The following is a 7,674-nucleotide window of genomic DNA, read 5'->3' as shown; positions in this document are numbered from 1 at the left end:
GATATATAGTTTTTGAGAGGAACGTTACTTTCCTTGGGCTCAGTGTGGGTCCTCAGGAACCACTGAGACCAGGTTGTCTGCGTTGCTCTTTGGTGTCAGCAGAGCACGGCACACGGTAGCCTGTGCTCCTCACAATGCTACATAATAAGGCAAGTAAGTTGTCTTGAAGCCAGAAAAACAGTCTGCAATATGGAGTCTCAGAAGCTAGGCTGAAGCAGTACAGCTGACCCAGTCCACTTAGCTCACATTCTTTCCCACACCCCCTGTAATTATGGCTGAATAGTATTTCATAGTGTGCATGGACTACACTAGCACTATCTAGTTAAGGTTTCACCATGATTGTGAGGATGTTTGTCTCAGGAGACTTTGAGGAAGTAATCACACATAGAGAACAGGTACTGTGACACTGGTAAAGGTTACTTTGATAATACGGTGTTTTGGGTGGCGCCTGTGGCTCAGTGAGTAGGGCGCCGGCCCTGTATACCGAGGGTAGTGGGTTGAAACCCAGCCCCGCTGAACTGCAACAGAAAAATAGCCGGGTGTTGTGGCGGGCACCTGTAGTCCCAGCTGCTTGGGAGGCTGAGGCAAGAGAATCGCGTAAGCCCAAGAGTTAGAGGTTGCTGTGAGCCGTGTGACGCCATGGCACTCTACCGAAGGCGGTAAAATGAGACTCTGTCCCTACAAAAAAAAAAAAAAAAAAGATAATACGGTGTTTTCCTGGATGATTCTCTCAGATGTTTTGTTAAAGTGAAAATTACTTTTATGTTGTTTAAACATTTTGCATTCTATGAGTAAAGACCACTTTGATGTTGTTTTCATCAGATAAAGTTAACATTTTCTTTTTCTTTTCCTTTTTTTTTTTTTTTGAGACAGAGTCTCACTCCATCACCCTTGGGTACAGTGCGTGGTGTCACACAGCTCACAGCAACCTCCAACTCCTGGGCTGAGGCGATTGTCTTGCTCTCAGCCTCCCAAGTAGCTGGGACTACAGGTGCCCGCCACAACGTCCGGCTATTTTTGTGTTGCAATTTGGCCGGGGCTGGGTTTGAACCCACACCCTTGGTATATGGGGCCAGCACCCTACCAACTGAGCCACAGGTGCCACCCAGCATGTTCTTTAAAAAAATTGGAATGATGCCAGGTGCTGATGTCATTCCTTAAGATGGGGACCACCACCTGGTGTGATTCCGTCCTGCGCGGCTGCAGTACTCGTTTATCTCCATCCGCCTCCTCCCCCACCTAAGTGCGTGCCACCACCTCATGGAAGATTCGATGGACATGGACATAAGCCCCTTGAGGCCTCAGAACTATCTCTTCGGTTGTGAACTAAAGGCCGACAAAGATTATCACTTTAAGGTGGATAATGATGAACATGAGCACCAGTTGTCTTTAAGAACTGTCAGTTTAGGGGCTGGTGCAAAGGATGAGTTGCACATTGTTGAAGCAGAGGCAATGAATTATGAAGGCAGTCCAATTAAAGTAACACTGGCAACTTTGAAAATATCTGTACAGCCAACGGTTTCTCTTGGGGGGGGTTGAAATAACACCACCCGTGGTCTTACGGTTGAAGTGTGGTTCGGGGCCTATGCATATTAGTGGGCAGCACTTAGTAGCTGTGGAAGAAGATGCAGAGTCAGAAGATGAAGAGGAGGAGGATGTAAAACTCTAAAGTATGTCTAGAAAGCAATCTGCCCCAGGAAGTGGAAGCAAAGACAGAAAAAAGTAAAACTTGCTGCTAATGGAGATGATGATGATGATGATGATGATGATTTAATAATGAGGAAACTGAAGAAAAAACTCCAGTGAAGAAATCTGTGTGAGACACTCCAACCAAAAATGCACAAAAATCAAACCAGAATGGAAAGGATTCAAAACCATCAACGTCAAGATCAAAAGGTCAAGAATCCTTCAAAAAACAGGAAAAAACTCCTAAAACACCAAAAGGACCTAGTTCTGTAGAAGACATAAAGGCAAAAATGCAAGCAAGTATAGAAAAAGGTGGGTCTCTTCCCAAAGTGGAAGCCAAGTTCATCAATTATGTGAAGAATTGCTTCCGGATGACTGACCACGAGGCTATTCGAGATCTCTGGCAGTGGAGAAAGTCTCTTTAAGAAAATAGTTTCGGGCGGCGCCTGTGGCTCAGTGAGTAGGGTACCAGCCCCATATGCCGAGGATGGCGGGTTCAAACCCAGCCCCGGCCAAATTGCAACAAAAAAATAGCCGGGCGTTGTGGCGGGCGCCTGTAGTCCCAGCTACTCGGGAGGCTGAGGCAAGAGAATCGCGTAAGCCCAAGAGTTAGAGGTTGCTGTGAGCCGTGTGACGCCACGGCACTCTACCGAGGGCCGTACAGTGAGACTCTGTCTCTACAAAAAAAAAAAAAAAAAAAAAAAAAGAAAATAGTTTCAACAGTTTGTTAACATTTTCTGTCTTACTTCATTTCTGTAACAGTTGATATCAGGCTGTCCTTTTTATAAGGCAGAGTGAGAATTTTCCCTACCGTGTTTGATAAATGTTGTCCAGGTTCCATTGCCAAGAACGTGTTGTCCAAAATGCCCATTTAGTTTTTAAAGATGGAACTCCACCCTTCACTTGGTTTTAAGTATGTATGGAATGTTATGATAGGGCATAGTAGTAGTAGTGGTCAGACTTGGAAATGGTGGGGAGACAAAAGTATACATGTGAAATAAACTCAGTATTTAAAAAAAAAAAAAGAAAGGGTGGCGCCTGTGGCTCAAGGAGTAGGGCGCCGGTCCCATATGCCAGAGGTGGTGGGTTCAAACCCAGCCCCGGCCAAAAACCAAAATAAATAAATAAATAAATAAAAATAAAAAATAAAAGAAAGAAAAAGATGGGGACCACCAGAAGAGGAACAGATTCTGGGCATGTGGATAGAGAACAAATAGTACTTTAAAAGGTTGACTTTGAGGTTACCTATGGGGTATCCTAATGAAGTTGTCCCAGAAGCAGTTAGACATATGGGTTAGAAGCTCAGGAAACAAAGCTCAAGGCTGGAGTTGTAGATTTCAGAGTTAAAGCCATAAGAATGAACAAGACACCTGGGATGTGAAATGGGCAGAGAAGAGGCTAAGGAGAAACGTCTGGGTACCTATCACAGTGTCTGGTACACAGGAGATGATTAGTAACTCTCTGCCAAATGAAGAGTAGACAGATAATGAAACTTAAGTATTTCTTGCCAAGCCCAAGCTTTTTTTACTAACACCATTCTGCTCTTAAACTGCACAGCCTTCTAACAGACACTGCTGGGGATGGCGGTAGGTGAGGAAAGTGACCAGAAAAGGTAAGGCAGGGAAACAGAAAAGCATTGGGTGGATTTAGAAAGCACTGGAGAGCCAAGCACAGTGCTTCAAACTTGTAACTCCTAGTACTTTGGGAGCCTGAGGTGGGTGGACTGCTTGAGCTCAGCAGTTCAAGATCAGCCTAAGCAAGAGTAAGACCCCATGTCTAAGAAAGAAAGAAAGAAAAAAAAAGAAAGGAAAGAAAGAAAAAAAAGGAAAGGTGGTGGCGCCTGTGGCTCAATGAGTAGGGTGCCAGCCCCATGTACCTAGGGTGGCGGGTTCGAACCCTGCCCTGGCCAAACTGCAATAAAAAAATAGCCGGGCATTGTGGCGGGTGCCTGTAGTCCCAGCTACTCAGGAGGCTGAGGCAAGAGAATCAGCTAAGCCCAAGAGCTGGAGGTTGCTGTGAGCTGTAACACCACAGCACTCTACCAAGAGTGACAGAGTAGACTGTCAGGAAAGGAAAGGGAAAGGAACTCCAGTCATGAAGCTGGAGGTTAGGCTGGGCATGAAGATGGGGCTAGGAAAGAAAGAGCCAGATTTTAAAGGTACAAGCTTAAATTCGTCATAATTATACCTTTTTTTGTTTTTTGAGACAGAGTCTCACTATGTCACCCTCAGTAGAGTGCTGCAGTGTCACAGCTCACAGCAACCTCCAACTCTTGAGCTTAAGCAATTCTCTTGCCTCAGCCTCCCAAGTAGCTGAGACTACAGGTGCCCACCACAGCACCCAGCTATTTTTGTTGTTGTCATTGTTGTTTAGCTGGCCTGGACAGGGTTCAAACCTACGAGCCTGGGTGTATGCGGCCAGGGCCCTACCCACTGAGCTACGGATACCACCCTATACCATTCTTTTTTTTTCTTTTTTTTTTTTTTTTGTAGAGGCAGAATCTCACTTTACCGCCCTCGGTAGAGTGCTGTGATGTCACAGGACTCACAGCAACCTCCAGCTCTTGGGCTTCCATTCTCTTGCCTCAGCCTCGCTATACCATTCTTTTTAATATTAAAAGAAATTGGGGCTGGGGGAGGTCAATCACACCTGTAGTCCTAGCACTCTAGGAGGCCAAAGCAAGAAGACTGCTTGAGGTCAGGAGTTTGAGTGCATTCTGAGAAAGAGTAAAACCTTGTCTCTACTAAAAATAGAAAAATTAGCTGGGTGGGCGACGTCAGTGGCTCAAAGGAGTAGGGCGCTGGCCCCATATACTGGAGATGGCAGGTTCAAATCCAGCCCCAGCCCAAAACTGCAAAAAAAAAGAAAAAGAAAGAAAGAAAAATTAGCTCGGCATGGTGGTACAAACCTACAATCCCAGCTACTTGGGAGGCTGAGGCAGGAGGATTGCTTGAGCGCTATGATCACTCCACTGCACTTTCATCCAGGTGAAAGAGCAAGACAAAGGGAGAAAAGAGAGAAAGAAATTTGGAAACAACCTAAATACCTACCAATAAGAGAAGAAATACCTTACGGCAGATTAAACAACGGAGTGTTAACTATAGTTAGAAGAAATGAATTAAAATGTCATGTATCATCATAAATCTAAAAAATGCAATCTTACAGCCAGGCACAGTGGCTCACGCCGCCTGTAATCCTAGCACTCTGGGAGGTCAAGGCAGGTAGATTGCCCTGAGTTCACAGGTTCGAGACCAGCCTGAGCCAGAGTGATACAACCCTCCTCCTTCCTCCCTCTCTAAAAATAGCCAGGCGTTGTGGCAGGTGCCTGTAGGCCCAGCTACTTGGGAGGCTGAGGCAAGAGAATCTCTTAAGCCCAAGAGTTGGAGATTGCTGTGAGCTGTGATGCCATAGCACTTTACCAAGGGTGACGAAGTGAAACTCCGTCTCAAAAAATTAATTAATTAATTAGTTAATTTAATTAAAAATGCAATCTGTTAAATGTAATGTGGTGTCCTGGGTTGGATACTGTAACAGGAAAAGGACTTTAGTAAAAAAACAGGTGAAATCCAGGCAGCGCCTGTGGCTCAGTTGGTACGGCCCCGGCCCCATATACCGAGGGTGGTGGGTTCAAACCCGGCCCCCGCCAAACTGCAACCAAAAAGTAGCCGGGCGTTGTGGCGGGCGCCTGTAGTCCCAGCTGCTCGGGAGGCTGAGGCAAGAGAATTGCTTAAGCCCCAGGAGTTGGAGGTTGCTGTGAGCTGTGTGAGGCCACGGCACTCTACTGAGGGCCATAAAGTGAGACTCTGTCTCTACAAAAAAAAAAAAAACAGGTGAAATCCAAATAAAGTCTGCCTGTTATCCCCATACTTCAGGAGACTGAGGCAGGAGGATCCCTTGAAGCAGGAGTTTGAGATTGTAGTGAGCTGTGATCCAGCCACTGCACTCCAGCCTGAATGTCAGATCTAGGTGCTATTTAAATTAATTAATTAATTAAATAATCTCCAAATTAAATTTTTATTTAAAAGATAGAAGCTCTTGTGAAATTCGGCTTTCATTAAGGACTCCCCCCGCCCACTGAAAGCCCCTTATAAAAGGTTTCCACCCCTTCTTCTAGGGGCGACACAATTTGAGGCACGAGCCCACTCTCAGCTCGGCCAATCAATAAAGGACCCTGGCTTAATTTGGACTCAGTGTGCTGGTGTTTCTCTATTCCACTCGCTTTGGGTATAACACTCAAAGAAAGAAAGACAAGTTGCCATAGCCGGGCGTTGTGGCGGGCGCCTGTAGTCCCAGCTACTCGGGAGGCTGAGGCAGGAGAATCGCCTAAGCCCAGGAGTTGGAGGTTGCTGTGAGCTGTGTGAGGCCACAGCACTCTACCGAGGGCCATAAAGTGAGACTCTGTCTCTACAATAAAAAAAAAAGAAAGACAAGTTGCCAAGGAATTCATGCAATATGACAGCAGATATACATATATATGTGTGTGTGTGTGTGTGTGTATATACATATATATATACTTTTTTTTTTTTTTTAGACAGAGTCTCACTATGTCACCCATGGTGGAATGCTGTGGCATGACAGCTCACAGTACCCTAGTAACCTCGAACTTTCGGGCTGAAGTGATCCTCTTGCCTCAGCCTCTCAAGTAGCTGGGACTACAGGGGCCCACCACTATGCCCGGCTATTTTTTTATTGCAGTTGTTTAGCTGGCCCCGGCTGGGTTCAAACCCACCACCCTCGGTGTATGTGGCTGGCACTGTAACCACTGTGCTATGGGCACCAAACCAGATAGCATATATTTTTTTTTTTATGTTTTTTTTCAGCTGTAATTCTAGCACTGTGGGAAGTCAAGGCAGTGGATTGCTTGAGCTCAGGAGTTTGAGACCAACCTGAACGAGATCGAGACCCTGTTTCTAAAAAAAAAGAAAAAATAGCTGGGCATTTTTTAGAGCCAAAAGCAAATCCTAAAAATCAAACTAAAACATCTATTTGTATTATACTCTACACTAGTAAAATCAGGAAAAAGACATGTTAGCTTTCAGGGCAAAATTATCAAATCACTCTGACCAGTTCAAGAATGAAGTCTTGCTTGATTACATGATCCTTGGATTCTTATGCAAAATTGCTTCTGAGCTATCAGTTTCCATGAGAAAGGTTTTTGTTTTGTTTTCGTTTAACCCATTTCAAGTATTAGTTCAGGTTCTTTGTTTTCTGGTAGTTTAGGCAAAATTGGATTTATATAAGCTCTTATTAGTCGCTATAAACCAATCAGGAAAAAGTCCCTTTAATTCAAGTCTTTATAATCTGATTTGGTTATACCCTTAGGAGGTAGGAAAATATCTCCACCCACAACAAGATTTAAGGCTTTTCTCATTTACAGGCCTACAGACATAACAGTTGGCAGCTTTAGTTGTCATTAGTCAGAGTAGACACAGATGCACAAAAACTCACCTGTTCAGACAGATCTCAAAGGACTCTTCTCCTTTCCATTGTGTATCAATCTCATAAATAACCTGACAAACTAACGGAAGTAACAACCTGATTCTTTGTCATCTCTCACCCAACCAAGACTAGAGCCCACCAGCCACCCTGCAGAGATCACCAATGGTCAAACCATAAAACAAGGGTCCCAACCATTGCTACTACCTATCCACGGGGAATTTTAGCTAAATAACACCCTGCACAAATTACACCCAAATGTACAAGCTGCCCCATCAGCAATGCAGCCCTGCCTGACCGAGGTCTGCTGCCTTGTATTTACAGACTGGCTGTGGGGCAGGACACAGGCCAACACACAAGTTAGACAAGTCACAGACAAACAGTCCTGGTCAATATCCAGAAACTAAAAGGATCAGAAGACTCAGAGCCTGTAGCTCAGTGGTTAGGGAGCCGGCCACATACGCTGGGGCCTGCCAAACAACGACAACTACAATAGCAACAACAACAACAACAACAAAAAAAAAAAATAGCCAGGTATTGTGGCAGATGCCT

The 7,674-nt window shown here is 44.9% G+C and overlaps 1 pseudogene; it reads left to right on the top strand.

Moving 5' to 3' along the window:
* The first annotated feature begins 1,232 nt into the window (after positions 1–1,232).
* On the top strand, positions 1,233–2,111 carry LOC128575514 (nucleophosmin-like; annotated as a pseudogene).
* Positions 2,112–7,674: the final 5,563 nt, after the last annotated feature.

Source organism: Nycticebus coucang, chromosome 22, assembly GCF_027406575.1.
Source record: "Nycticebus coucang isolate mNycCou1 chromosome 22, mNycCou1.pri, whole genome shotgun sequence".
In the NCBI taxonomy this organism is placed as follows: Eukaryota; Metazoa; Chordata; class Mammalia; order Primates; family Lorisidae; genus Nycticebus; species Nycticebus coucang.
Note: the sequence above shows the minus strand (reverse complement) of the source record. Positions and strands in the feature narration are given on the sequence as shown.